Below are 15,509 nucleotides of genomic sequence, written 5' to 3' on the forward strand. Positions count from 1 at the left end.
TTGGTACGCCGATCTGGTGCGGCTGGTCGCCAACATTCTTTGAAAGCGTCCTCTCAGGGAGGATCTGCTTTCCCAAGAACGATCTTACATCCTGCTTGACAGTCGCTGGCTTTGACAGCTTGGCTGTTGAACGCCAGGTGCTGAAGGATAGAGGTGTATCTGAATCAGTGATTCCTACACTGTTGAAAGCTAGGAAATCTACTTCTAGGAAGATCTACCATCGTACGTGGAAGATGTACATTGCGTGGTGTGAGTTACTTTGGGTTCAGCCCCATTCCTTGATGGCTCGGATCTTAACCTTCCTTCAACGGAGGGTTGAACAAAAGTTGGGTATCTGAGTATCATCAAGGGCCAAGTGTCGGCTTTGGTGGTCTTCTTCTTCCAATGATCTTTGGCCACACACTCCCCGGTGTGTACTTTTTTTAGGGTGTCCGACGTTTGGTCCCCCCTAGTGCAGGCTCCGTTGCCGCCTTGGGATCTCAGTTTGTAGCTTTTAACTCTACAGAAGCCTCCCTTTGAAAATTTTCGGGAGATTCCCCTGCTTACGCTGTCCCAGAAGGTGGCCTTTTTGGTGGCTATCACCTCTGCACGCAGATTGTCAGGGTGAACGACAGGATAATGCCGCCAGTTCCATCTGGTGATTCACAGGGATAAGGTCGTGTTCTTCGACCCTGTCTGTCTCTTTCCAAAGATTGTCTCTGATTTTCATTTGAATGAAGACATTGTGTTGCCTTCCATGTGTCCCAGGCCTAAACATTCAAAGGAAATTGCCTTGCATGCCTTGGATGTGGTCCAGGCATTTAGGGTGTACCTGGCAGCTACAGAGTCTTTCAGGAAATCAGACTCTCTCTCTTTGTGCTCACAGATGGACCTCAGAGATGTCTGCTTCCTCTGCGATCATTTCCAGATGGATCAGACAGACAGAGGCCTATTACATCAGGGATCAAGTCACTCTTTTCTTAGTGCCTCCTGGGCCTTCCGTCATCAGGCGTCAGTGATGCAGGTTTGCAAGGTGGCCACCTGGTCGTCGGTGCAAACTTTTACAAAGTTTCATAAAGTGGATGTGTCGGCATCTGCGGTTGCTTTCTTTGGCCGCAAGGTTTTGCAGGCTGCTGTTAAGAGGACCTGATCCTCTTTGAGGGTGTAGTGTTTTTTTTTTTTTTCAGGTGGGCTCCAGTTGTTTGAGCTCCTGTAGCCTGGTTGGCTAATGCCTAGCCTTTGGAATTTTTTTTTTTTTTTTTTTTTTTTTTTGGTTGTTCCCACCCCGCATGTTTAACACTGCTTTGGGACGTCTCAATGGTTATGAATACCAGGAGCTGTGTCCGTCAATGAATAAAAGAGAAAATTGGATTTTTGACTTACCGTAAAATCCATTTCTCTGATGGTCATTGACGGACACAGCACTCACCCCTCTGTTGAGTTGTTATTCTCCTGACACTGCGCGTAACAAAACTTAGTGGCTATAGCAGAGAGAGGGAGTATACCCCCTGGGACTGCCCAGGGGCGTGGTCAGAATTTTTTTTCTGCCTAGTGTCTTACTCCTGTAGGGGGCATTATAACCCAATGGTTATGAATACCGGGAGCTGTGTCCATGAACATCAGAGAAATGGATTTTACGGTAAGTCAAAAGTTTTTCCATGTTTAAACACCATCCAAGTACCGAAAAATACTTCTGGATTACCCAGAAATGCACTTGACTCCTAATTTTGCGCTATCGATGTGTGCAATGTTCTGGACCAAAATAGTAAGGAATTATGTCTACGCTGCCCACCAAACTGTTGTTAAACTGATGAATCCCTCACCTCCACAACATAGAAAGTAATTGTTCTGTTGTCCATGATAGGAACTGAAAGGGCTGCTTAAAATAACACTGCAGAGTACACAGGACCGCTCTGACTTGCCGAAGCAATCTGTAGTATTTCCTAATAGTACATTATAGCGTGGGTGGAAAGTGGTTAGCCAATAGACGGCTACAGCGTGGGTCTCCAGTTCTGGGAGGAAGTCCTCCCATGGTGCACGCTCTGTGACTGCTGTGTGCCTTGGACGCAGCGGATCACAAATCAGGGTAAAGGGCCAATCACAGCAGCCCCTAACCATGTGATCAGCTGTGTTCAACATAAACAGACCATCAGTTATCAGCTCTCCTTTCCTCACACAGAGCTTGTGAGGAAAGGAGAGCGGATCTTTGAGGGGCAGAGTGAGTACACCATTTAGACTGATAATCAGTGCCATTTCATCAGCACATATCCGTGAAGAAAAATTACTTTTCTCTTTTGTTCATTGACAGACCGCTCCAGAATCTTTTTGACCATAGGACACTAGGCAGGAAAAAGCTTTACCACGCCTATGGGGCAGTCCCGGGGGGGGGGGGGGTATACTCCCACTTCATGCTAAAGGCATTCAGTTTTTTCCTGCCTAATCAGGAGTTAAGGACCTAGTTCCTTTCTGAGATCTCTGGTCCTAGCATTTTTTCCTTTTTAAACAGATTTCTTTCCTAACTTTAATTTCGGTTCCTGTGAGAACTACAATCAACTGCTGGACTGTGCGACGGACTGGATATTCTAGATCCTTGCAGTCTCCCCAGTCTGGCCAGTGAGCACGTGCAGACCTCAGCTCTGCACTAGGTCGGCCGCGACATAGCCCCACTGCACAGGGTTCTGGCCTGCAAGTTAAAAGGTCTCACGAGGATGCATACGACCGGATTCAGGCCTGAGTGGCAGCATGCCTCCTGGCCCTGCAATGCTCCTATTCCGATGGAGAGGTGGTCTGCCTGGAGCGGTACCCACCCGGTTCCATGGTATTGTAAGTAGTGTCCCCCATTCCCTCGTAAGCTTTCGGGGTGAATGTGACCCCCCTCCCTGGGACGGTCAGACCCCCGGGTTCCCCTCCTTCCCACGCAGTGCCCCCCCCATATGCTGGGGTCCCCTGTGGACCACCCCACATCTACCCACACCTAGCTTCCTCCTCCTGTCCCCCCCCCCGGAGGGGCGGCCATACCTGTCCAGGTGCGTTTTGGGGGTGTCGAGCGGGCGAAGGAGGGGTGTCCTGGTGGGGGCTCCTGCCAGGATTCCCCTTTACTGTACAGATGTCCCTTGGTGTTCCCTGTGGGTACCGGGAGCCACGTGGAGCCCCCATTTTGCCGTGGATGGCTGGTTGTATATTCGGTGGCCATGTTGGTGTAGTCCGGTGGACATTTTCTTGTGGTTTCCATTGAATAGAGCGAAAGCCATGTTTTTGGAGCCTTGTGGGTGGTGTTTGCGGCGGTGGACCTTTAGTGCTGACTCCTGGACTTCCTCTTTCTCTTTGATCACCGCATGGTGTACACCATCCTGCGCTCTGCTCTGACTGGGGGTGGTGAGTTTCTGGGGGTGCCCTGCGGCTCTCCCTGCTATATTTAGTTGTGCTGGGACCTGTGGTGCTGCTAGCGTGGCAGTGGGGTCACTTAGTGTTTTTTTTTTTTTTTCTCAATTTCCTGCGTGGTTCCCTGGTTAACATGGAGTCCCTGGAGCACATTTCACCCCCTGATCCCATCTTAGAGGAGGCTGGCCCTTCTGGGTCCCAGTCCACCCTGTCTGCTATGGCGGCGGCTCTGGAGTCCTTAGTGTCCAAGGTCGATATGGTCCTGCAAAAACAGACCAGCAAAAAGCGTCCACCACCTTCACCTGCCTCCTCTTTGTCTCCTCCGATTCTTAGACTGATCTGGCCGCCAAGGTCTGTGTCCACACATCCTGAGTGCTTGGATAGGGAGGATGATTCCTCTTCTACTACAGCCGCGCATGGAAAAAGCGCTGGTGGATGCACTGATCGTATCGGCGTGGGAAACTTTGCAAATGTAGGATGCAGCTGCGTCGGAGACACTGGTCACCTTCAGTACCCGAAAATCCTCAAAGACGGCAAGGGTTTTTCCTTTTCCCGCATATTTTAACAAAATTGTCGCAAGCCAGTGGGGTTGCCCAAAATGCAATATGGCAGTACATAAGCATTTCGGTAGATGGTACCCCTTTGATGAGTCCCTGTTAAAAAAAAAAAAAAAAGTGGAAGGTTCCTCCTGTGGTGTATTCTCTGGTCTCCAGGCCGGACAAATACTCTAATTCCGATGGAGGAGTCTCCAGCTTTTGATAGGAATGCAGAGACCTTGGACCTTGATATGTATACTATTGCCTGTTCAGTCCTTAGGCCGATGTTCACTATTGCCTTGGTGTCCCAGACCTTGACGGAGTGGGCAAAGCTTTTGCGCCAGGATCTGGAGGGGGAACAGCTTCCCCCTGCCTTTGCGGAATTGGTGGACCAGTTGGTCCAGGGGCTACAGTTTGTGATGCCTCTCTGGATGCAGCTTTCATAGTTTCAAGGATGTCTGTGATGGCAGTGGTCCTTCAGCACATGATGTAGCTGAAATTCTGGTCTGTGGACCAAGCTTCCAAGAAGGCCTTATCGGATCTCCCCTTTGTGGGGGATCACCTGTTTAGGTCTTCCCTGGATGAATCATTAAGGGAGTCACTCTCCTCCCACAGGCTTCCAGGGCAAGAAGTCTCGTCGCAAACGTGGTCCTTTTTTTTTTTTTTTTGGGCTAATCTGCTTTTTCGTCCCTCAGGGTCTCAAGACAAAGGATCCAAATCCATCAGGAACGTTCCTGGAGGTTCCAAGAGGCCATGGCCTGGTAAGCCGAGAGCAGGTTTTTCCAGACCTGCAGACAAGCCCTCTTCTGCCTGAAGGGGTGGCCCTCACCTGTATCTGGGGTGGGGGGGCGTCTTTGTTTTTTTTCGGACCCGTTGACGTGTCTGATTTTAGACAGTTGGGTCAATGAGCTGATTTGGTTCGGCTACAAGATCTAGTTTGTCTTATCCTCCAGAACGTTTTTTTTCCTTCCAACCTGCTTTTGTCTCCAGACCGCCTGCGTGGTCTCTTTGGGGCGGTATAAGACTTGCTACTGCAAGGGGTGATTGTACCAGTTCCAATCTCTGAACATTTTCGGGGTTTTTATTCAAACCTGTTCCCAGGAAGGAAGGAAAAGTTTGTCCAATCCTGGACCTCAAAGCCCTGAACGGCTTTGTGTGGGTACAGAAGTTCCGGATGGAGTCCATCCACATGGTGGTGGCGTCCCTTCATCAATGGGAGCTTCTGGCCTCTATTAATATCAAGGACGCTTACCTCTATATCGCGATATATATCTCGGGCATTAGCGCTTCCTCTGCTTTGCCATGGGCGAGGAAGATTATCAATTTGTGGCGTTACCCTTGGGTCTCTCCTCAGCTCCTCGGGTATTTACAAAAGTGTTGGTATTGTTGCGATAGTGGGGGATTGGGGTACTGGGGTACCTGGACATTGGTTTGCGAGCAGAGTCGACGACTGCTCTAAAAGACAATCTGGACATCACTGTGCGGACTCTGCAGGAGTTCGGTTGGACATTGAATTTCCAGAAGTCTGCTATGGTCTTGCCCACCAAGTTGGATTATCTGGGGGTGACCCTGGACTCGGCCTCAGCCAGGGTGTTTCTTCCGCTGGACAAGCTCCAGAAGCTGCAGGATGCCATATGACTTCTGTTGTCCAGCATTCAGTCATCTCTCAGGACTTGCATGCAGGTACTGGGCCTGATGCCGTTGATGACCGTTTGCACAGTTCCACACGAGACCTCTACAGAGAGATTCTTGCCAAGTGGGACAAGATTTCGCAGTCTCTAGACAATCTGATTCTGCTGAGCTGGGGTATGAGAGAGTCCCTGATATGGTGGCTTCGCTCTCCTATGCTTTGACAGGGAAAATCCTTCCTTCCCCTGTACTGGACGGTGGTCACCACGGATGCCAGCCTAGCCGGGTGGAGGGGGTATCTTGGGCACAGAATTTGCTCAGAGGGTTTGGACTCTGGAGGAGTCCAGATTAAGGATCAATGTACTGAAACTTCGGGCGATCAGACTTTGTCTGGCCCATTAGACTGTTCATCTTCAGGGGTGTCCAGTACGGATTTAATCGGGACAATGCCACGGCCGTGGCATATGTCAATCACCAAGGGGGCACCAAGAGTGTCCTAGTGGCTCAGGAAGTAGACTGCATTCTAAGGTGGGTGGGACGTTCCATTCCGGCTCTCTCTGCCGTGCGTATTCCAGGGGTGGAAAATTGGCAGGCGGATTACCTCAGTCGACAGGCCTTGGACCAGGGAGAATGGTCACTTCATCCAGAGGTGTTTCATCAGCTGTGTCGCCGCTGGGGAACTACCTAGGTGGACCTGTTAGCCTCAATGGGAAGGTGCATAGATTTGTGGCGAGATCTTGGGATCCTCTGGCCGGCACAACAGACGCGCACTAGTGGCTCCTTGGTGCAAGTACAGTCTGATAAAGAAGACCTATTGGTCCAAGGGCCAATCGTCCATCCTGATTTACAGTCCCTGGCTTTTAACGGCTTGGCTGTTGAAAGCCAGGTGCTGACGGATAGGGGGTTGTCTGACTCTGTAATTGCCACTCCTGGCAAAAGCTCTGAAACCTATCTCTTTTTTACCATTGCATCTGATTGCTTGATGTGAGTCTCTGGGGGTTTCTCCCCGTTTCTTTTCGATGGCTCGAATTTTGGTGTTCCTCCAAAGAGGTGTGGAACAGTGCCTGGCCTTGGGTACCCTCAAGGGCCAGGTTTTGACCCTGGCGATTTTCTTTCAACATCCTTTTGGATACGCATTCCTTGGTTCGCACCTTTGTTCAGGGGGTTCGACACTTGGCTCCACCCATGCGGTCTCTGTTGCCTTCGTGGGATCTTAATTTGGTGCTTTCGGTTCTTCAGAAACTGCCATTCAAAAATATTCATTAGATTCCTCTGCTTACATTGCCCTAGAAGGTAGCCTCCTTGGTGGCGATTACTTCTGCATACAGTGTCGGAGCTGGCTGTGCTTTGCCTTGTTGTTCACCTTATTTGTCAGTCGTTCCTTCCTAAGGTTGTCTCTGTCTTTGGTTTCCATCTGCATGAAGACATTGTGTTGCCTTCCCTGTGTCCTAAGCCTAGGCATCCTAAGGAGATTGCCTTGCATTCTCTGGATGTGGTTCGGGCGAACAGGCTGCACCTGGTGGCCACCGAGTCATTTAGGAAATCAGACTAGTTTGTCCTTACGGATGGTTCTCGCAATGGGTTGGCTGCATCTGCCGCGACCATTTCCAGATGGATCAGACAGACTATAGTGCAGGCCTATTCAATCAATGGTCAGGTTCCTCCTTTCCCTGTTAAGGCGCATTGTACGCAGGTGCTTAGTGCCTCCCACCATCAGGCGTCAGTGATGCAGATTTGCAAGGTGGCCACTTGGTCGTCTGTGCACACTTTGTAAAATTTTGTAAAAGTAGATGTGTTGGCATCTGCAGATGCTGCTTTTGGCCGCAAGGTTTTGCAGGCTGCGGTTTGTGAGGACTAGTCCTCTTCAGTGTGTGTGTTTTTTTTGTTTTCCAGTTCCTGGTTGAGCTCCATGTCACCTGGTTGGCTAGGTTTAGCCTTTTGGATTTTTTTTTTCCCTGCTGTTTTTCCCACCCCTCATGTTTGACACTGCTTTGGGACATCAAGAAGATTCTGGAGCTGTTTGTCAATGAACGAAAGCGAAAATTGGATTTTTGTCTTGGCGTAAAATCCTTTTCTCTGATGTTTGACGGACATAGCACCCACCCCCTCTATTGAGATGGGTTATTTTTCTTCTGACACTGCTGGCAACAAATCTGAATGCCTTTAGCAGGAAGAGGGACTGCCCCATAGGAGAGGTAAAGCATTTTCCTGACACCAACATGGCAGCATACATAAGATATAGCTCCGCTCTTGTATCCACCCATAGGACCTGTTTAAATCTATAAAAGTCTTGACAGAGCAACCTCCTCTATTCTCCTTTTTGTCTTCAAGGTATACACCTACAAGACTGTGATGTTGCGATAAGTCCCTACCTGCTGACTGTCAGTATCCATCTAGGTTCAGCCTCTCCCTGGTGCAGTCCCACATTTTAGGTTTCTAAATGCACCAACAAGGGGGGAGCCCCTTCTGGTGGTCTTTTGGGGCTGAGGAGTTTGCTAACTAGAGATGACAGAACCTCATGTGGTGCACCTGAGATGGTGTCTCCCTGCACACCTGAGATTGCGCTTTGTTGCTGGAGTCCATGATGCATGTGTCTCTCCACACCGGTGCTGAATCCTGATGCTGGTGTCAGTGCTGCAGTTTCTTTCCTCCTACAGGTATGTGCTATTCCTTTTTGTTTTCCTCCCGTGTCTCTAACTTCATAAGGCTTAACATTTGATTGCAGATATTCCTCTGCTTGTTCTGTGCTGCATACACACCCCAAGATTAGTTCTGTCCTTGTCAGGTTGCCATTTAAATTCAACCAATGACCCCATGCACTATTATTGGTGAAATGTGTCTTATGATCACAAAACAGACACAAGTTCATTGCAGAGATTTCAGTTCATAATTCAAAACTCATACTGCACATATTCTGTTAGATGAGGTCAGAATTTCCTTTCACGTGATTGAAAAGATCACTCCACACACTACAATTTTCACATGATGATAATCTCAATGTGCTGGTTCTAGTAATTTGTTTTTTTTTTTTTCTTTTATGTGTGGCTTTTCCTTTGACCAACATGCGTATGTGCACAATATGGTCCAGGTTTTGTGGCTGTCTCCGGTCTCAGGGCTGGCTATGGCATCCATCCATCCATGCATGCATGGTGCATTTGGCGTGTGGCAGCCATCTTTGCTATGGCATATATAGGCTCAGGCATGCGTGAGGTGGTTTTTGCACTGGAAACATCTATTGTTTTCCCTTGCTTATGCTGCAGGTAAATGGGGGAGGGGAGGGATGTGATTCAGGCTCATGTCTATAATCTGTTTACTTCTTTCTATGAGTCTCCTTTTCCTTTCTGTGCAGTGCTGACATCCTTGCTCCAAAAGCAACTTTCTGCCATATAGCCAAGACCTCCATGTGCTCAGCTAGGGTAAGTAAGAAGAGGAAAAAGAGTGCCTTTCCATGAGCGTGGTTTTTGTCTTCGGATGCAACTTAGCCCACTCTTGCTTTGCTTAAGGTCAAGCTAAAAAAGCGTTGCCATGACCAGTCCAGCGGCTCATCCATCCCCGCAGGTCTCGCCCAGGAGGTGCAGAAAGTTACCAGTGAGTGTCAGCATTACTCCTCCCCTGAGTGCTAATACCAAACAAAAGGGTAAGAAGTGCTGGGCCTGCAGCGTGGAGCTATTACCAGACTAAAATGTCTGTGGATATTGCTGCCAAGACTGCTCTAAGCCAGCAAGTCATGGCCAAGTCTCTTACAGACTCTGGGTGCAACGTCAAGGATGCAACCCTGCAGAGGAGTTCAGGGCATCACAATTAGCCCTTCTAACCAAGGAGGCCCCAAGCCCATTACAGCCAACTTTGTTCCCGTCTCTGAGGGCACCTTTATCCAAGCCATTCACCCCTTAAACCTGGCTACACCAGAGGTAGAAGAGGGTTGGTTGTCATCCTTGAAGAGGCTAAGCGGGTTTTGAGTGCCTCTTGGGTCCAGTCATTCATTAGAGCAGTTAAGCAGGCCCGGAATGGGATGACCCAGATCACTGCCTTCCAAGTCAGTACATCACATTTTTAAAGAATGTCCTATACTGATTAATGAATGGAAGGGTGAAGAGGCTGATTCAAGAGTAGTGGCAGTGGTGATTTGAAGTTTTACAGAAGTAAGCAGAAGCAAAATTATACTCTGCTCCAGAGGGAAGTGCCAATTCTCTGCTCAAAAGAATGGCACTACATCAAGCTAAAGTAGCACACACTTTACAGCACTGCACCCTACTGCAAAGGTATAGACACTACCATTCTGCATTTTGTCAGGAGTGTTCTTCTTCCCAGGGAAGATTCTGTTTACGTTGGCTGTATCTACGATTGATAAATTGATGGATATCTGAGAATTTCAGGTCAAGGTGCAGGGGGTGCTTGAAAGCTAGTGATCACAGTACTTTGTTGCAAGGGCAGCACCATTGGGGATCCAAAGTGGAGGTCTCCATCATCCATGAATTGCTGAAAGAGCAGATTATTAGTGCCCTTGGTGAGTTTAAGTGATCGGCTGGTTTTGTAGATGAAGTAGCATTTGTTGTTATCAATGTTCCCCTAAGGCAATGCTGCATTCAGTGACAATGGCGGGAGCTTTAAAGCCCAGTTCTAGGTCAACAAACCTGTCCTCAGGCAGGGTGGTCGTAAGTACCTGTATGATGAAAATTTTCCCTCTGACTAGAAGTTTTGACTATTCCAAGAAACTCACCGCCGCTCAGTTCTGATTGTCCTCAGTTTGCTGTGCAGATGGGTGGTGCTTGCAGTCGGACCTTGATTGCTGTGTAACAGGGTTTAAGTTTCATAGAGCGGCACACATCCTTGAAACGTTGAACACACTTTATTGGCCACGATTAAAAGTTTCATGTACTTCCTAACACTAAGCACTATTCCAGGAGCGATTGGTGGTTAGCCTGGCCTTCCTCCTCATAGGCGGCCGAGGCTCCAGTGAGTTCTTTCTGATAGTTTAGTCCACTCTACAGTACAGGACCCAAGATAATTTTGCCAGAATGGAAAACTTCAAGAGCAAATGGAAGGGTGGGCAAGGGCACCTTCCTGAAGGACGCACAACCATGGTCCTTTTTAATCCCTTCATCATCCCCTACAGGAGTCTGGTTGCTGGGAGACAAGACACCCCCCCCCCTCACCCTAGGCTAGCGTGGGGACTAGGGTGGCCGAATGTGTGCACAAATGGTAATGCCCATTGGGATCCAGGGGTGCCATTTACAGTAAAACTGTTACTTTTGGCGCTTTAGACATCACTCTTGAGAACATTTCTTCATCCCGACCAGAAGAGCACATTCCCCTCAGAAGGTGGATGTCCTCTCTGATTACATCAATATTATACAACTGCAATGGGGAATTATTCTAAGCCCTCCCTCAGAGATTTTTAGGCTTTTATTCTCCTCTGTGTCCAGTACAAAGAAGACCGGTGTTGAGTTTAATGAAACTGAGTCTTGTGTAAGATAGAAATTTCCAGTTCGCGGGTCTTCCTTTCAGGGCTATCCTGCCTCGCCGATGACCTTTTTTCTGAGAAAACGGGGTTGCTTCCACCATTACTTGGATGGTATTCTACTGTTAGCTCAGAGTCCAGATGACCTACTAGTTCAAAAGGGGATTTTTCTGGCCAGCCTGAGACGATTTGGCTGGATAGGAGGTGTCAAGACAGTTGGAGCAGACCTGACTAGTCATTGATATGGAGCCCCAGCTCAATGCTCACGCAAGCACTTTTTCTCCTCTTTTTGAATGGGCCAAGCAGTTGTCAGCTTCCCAATTCAGGGATCTTTTGGAAACAATGTCTTGCATCCCTATGCTACCCTTGGTACACTGGATTCTCTGAACATCCAAATAATTTTCTTTTTGCAATGCAAAAGGCAGCCGATTCAAAGTGCTTCTTCACAGATGTGCAGGAGCCTCTGGTGATGGATATGCCAAGGGACCTTCACTTGATCTCTTCATTATCCGAGACTAGAGATCGACCGATTATCAGCAACACTGATATATCGGGGGCCGATATGCACTTTCCCCGATATATTGGAATCGGTCTTTGGATTTACCGATATTTTCGTGACGTCATTGCGTATGTTGCGCGCACACGTTCTGCCTTCTAACACTGCCTCCCATGCCTGTGCGGCCCATCCGTGATATAATTTCACTGCACACTGCACAAGTTCTCTGCCTTAAGACCAGCCACCCATAACAGGGTGACACCAACCCAGCCAGCCACCAGTGTTCCTGCAAGCCAGCCACCCATAACAGGATGACACCAACCCAGCCAGCCACCAGAGTGTTCCGGCAAGCAAGCCACCCACAACAGGGTGCCAGCAAGCAACCCACACTGCCAGGCATCAGCCCACAACCGGGTGGCAGCAAGCAAGCAACCACCCACACTGCCAGGCGTCAGCCACCAACCCGAAACAGAGTGCCAGCAAGCAACCACCCACACTGCCTGGCGTCAGCCACCAACCCACAACAGGGTGCCAGCAAGCAACCACCCACACTGCCAGGCATCAGCCACCAACCCACAACAGGGTGCCAGCAAGCAAACCCACACTGCCAGGCATTAGCCACCAACCCACAATGGTGCCAGCAAGCAACCCACACTGCCAGGCATCAGCCACCAACTCACAATAGGGTGCCAGCAGCAGCAACTTAAGCAAGCCATTTTTTAAATTTTTTTTGTGTCTTTCAAATTGAAATGAAGATGGATTAGGAGAGAAAAAGTAAAAGTGTGGTCTCGGACTATTTCTCATCTCAACCTTCTCCAGGAAAAGCAGCCGTGTGCAAAACATGTACAAACAACATAAGCATGGGATCAGTAACTGCAAAAAACAAAAATACGTCAAATCTTTGGGCCCATCTAAGAGTTCATCATATTGAATTGTATCATGCAGCACAGAAAAAAACTAAATGAATATCAATGTGATTTTGATTTAATACCTCCTCCACTATCCCAGGCAATAATAACCGATATGTTTGTGAAAAAAACACGTCACTGTCTAGATTTAGATGGACGATCCCAGCTGCTGGACAGAGTAATCGCAGAGATGATTGTAACTGATAACCAGCCATTTACAATGGTGTCTGACTCTGGATTTCAGCGGTTGATGTCCATACTTGAGCCAAGCTACACACTGAAGAGTGAGCAGTATTATCGAACTGAAATGCCGGCACAGCTTCACCAAAAGGTCGTGGACAAAGTAAAGGCTATGCTGCAACCAGAGAATGCTGGCAACTCCCTCTCATTAACGACGGACTGCTGGTCACAAACAGTCAGTCACTAATGATTCTTACATGCCACTTCATTGACAGCGGATGGACAAAAAGGCAATTGGTGTTGAATACAAACGTGATGCAAGGATCCCACACTGAGTAAAGTAGAGACATGTTTCTATCCATGCTTGAAGAACGGGGAATCAACAAAGATCGAATGATGCTTGTGCAACTTCGAGACAGTGGAGCAAACATGCGGAAAGGAATGAGGCTTGCTGATATGTCATACCACAGTGTCATGGCACACAGCACCCTCCAACTTTCAAATGATGGTCTATCAAGCCAAAGAGCTTAGATTGATATGTTTTGAGAAGCATGAAGAGATTAAAAATGTTGTGCTTGCAAGTCTTTTGAATCCTTGATACAAGAACAATGCTTTCTCTTTTGATGATGTATTGGCTAAGGTGAAACAATGGCTGACAGATATTCAACAGGAGGTGCAGAAGTCCAGAACACTATTTTTATGAAGTGCAGCATGCAGCAAAAACAGAAAAATGTCCAAAAATACGTCAACTAACAGAAGAGAATCTTCATCGTCGTCGAATAGATCAGGACATTTTCAGTGTTTTATTGGGGCCTCATGCGGAGGATTCAATTTCTTCTGAATCTGCAACTATGAGCCTGGATGATGAACTTCATCTCTATTTGAAAGAAGCAGTAATTGACAGAAGAAGTGATCCTCTTCAGTGGTGGGAAGAAAATGAGGCGCACTACAAAGGATTTGCTTCCCATGCTAGAAGATACTTCTCTCTCTCTGCTCCTCTGTCCTCCACTCCTCCTGAGCATGTTTATGAAGTGGCAGCATTGTATGAACAAAACAGAAGACCTTTAACAGGTGACCATGGACATGCTGAAATGTTCTTTTTGCATTAGAATATTGTTCTACTTAACTGGGAGTATTGAAAAGAGTAGTGTCCACTCAAATCCACTGTCTAGCTTTTTTTTTTAGCAGTTTTGCACTGACTGCTATAGTTGCAGTGAGTGCCCTACTGCAAAGAGTCCAATCCAATGTCTAGCAGTTGCCTAGCTTTTTTTTTTCTAGCAGTTTTGCACTGACTACTGCAGTTTCAGTGAGTTCCCTACTGCAGAGGTAGTCCACTGAGTGACTCCAATCCAATGTCTAGCTGTTGCCTAGCTTTTTTTTTTTTTTCTAGCAGTTTTGCACTGACTGCTGTAGTTGCAGTGAGTGCCCTACTGCAGAGGTAGTCCACTGACTCCAGTCCAATCCACTGTGTAGCTGTTGCCCTGCTTTTTTTCTAGCAGTTTTGCACTGACTGCATTAGTTGCAGTGAGTGCCTTACTGCAAAGAGTCCAATCCAATGTCTAGCTGTTGCCTAGCTTTTTCACTCACTGCAGTAGTGATTTATTGCAGTGAGTGAGTGGAGTACTGCAGCAGTTTATTTATCCATTAATGCACAATCCGATGTGAAACTGATGTCCCTGCAAGTGCACTTTTCCTATAAGTTTTCATGCAGTTAAGGTGTGAAGAATGTTAAAAATTTTATTAAATAAAGATTAACATGTTTATTAACAGTTTTTTGTCGAAATTTGAGTTTATTTTGCCAAATTTTAAATGTGTTAAAATATCGGCCGCTACCGATATGCCATCGGCAATATATCGGTATCGGTAACGAAAAACCAATATCGGACGATCACTATCCGAGACCATTGTCACCACTGATGTCAGTACTTGGTTCCTAATGAATGGGTCTTTAATCGGAAGATATTTTCCATATCACTCGGGTACGGGGCCATCCTCAGCTGAGTCTTTTTGCATCACCATCTATTCATAAGGTGCCTCTCTTCCTACCCTCACCTGTTGGTGGAGGAAGTGGATGCCCTCACTCACCCAAGAAATAGTCACCTAACAGATGCCTTTCCTCTACTGCTTTTGGTCATGAAGTTCCAGGGGAGACTGTTGTCTGAGGGTCTCACTATGATAGCAAGCGTGCTGATTGGCCGCAGGCCTTTAATTTACCCTAGCCGTGGAATCTAGGCAGGACCAGGCACTTCCGCTACCAGTGTTTACACAACCCCTGTCCCATGATGGCCTGTAAATGGAGGCGGAAGGATTGGACGACTTGGGCCATCTTCTAGAAGTGGTTAAATACTGACAAGGTTACAGAAAAGATGTTAACAAATCTATTTACTCCAAAGTCTGGAACAGGTTAACAGCCTGAGCAGAATTTTGATCCTTGCAACCCGGAGGTTGCTATCATTTCCTCACATGGTTCTGGATTTGTTACTGAGTCTAGTCCTGTAAGGGCTCGTTCCAGCTTTCATCAGGGTAAATGGGCATGTGAGCTGCTAGGCAAATGCTTCATGAGGTCAGTCCTGAGAATTTGCCCTGAGGAGGAATAATGTTCCCCAGTAGGTTTTTATTCTGGTCCTGGCTTTCTTGCCAGGACTCCATCTGCATCATCCGAAAGCAGTCCTCAGTGGGACATCACTTGAGAGACAGTGTCCCTTGAGAACTTCAAGGGGTAGAATATTGGCTCTGCAAACACTTGGAGCTACAAAGTCCTACATCTATTTCCTTCCAAATAAATTGGGGCCTATGCTCCTCGAGCACTTCTGTTCCCAAGTTGGCTTCTGTTGTCATCTTACAAAGTGGTGGTTCTATCCTTTCCGGCAGAGACACTACCTAACCTACACAGGATGTACCAGTGTGTCTAAAATGCCTACCCTTCAAGCAGCTTACTA

The sequence above is a fragment of the Pelophylax lessonae genome (genome assembly GCF_965119305.1).
Source record: "Pelophylax lessonae genome assembly, chromosome: 2".
NCBI lineage: Eukaryota > Metazoa > Chordata > Amphibia > Anura > Ranidae > Pelophylax > Pelophylax lessonae.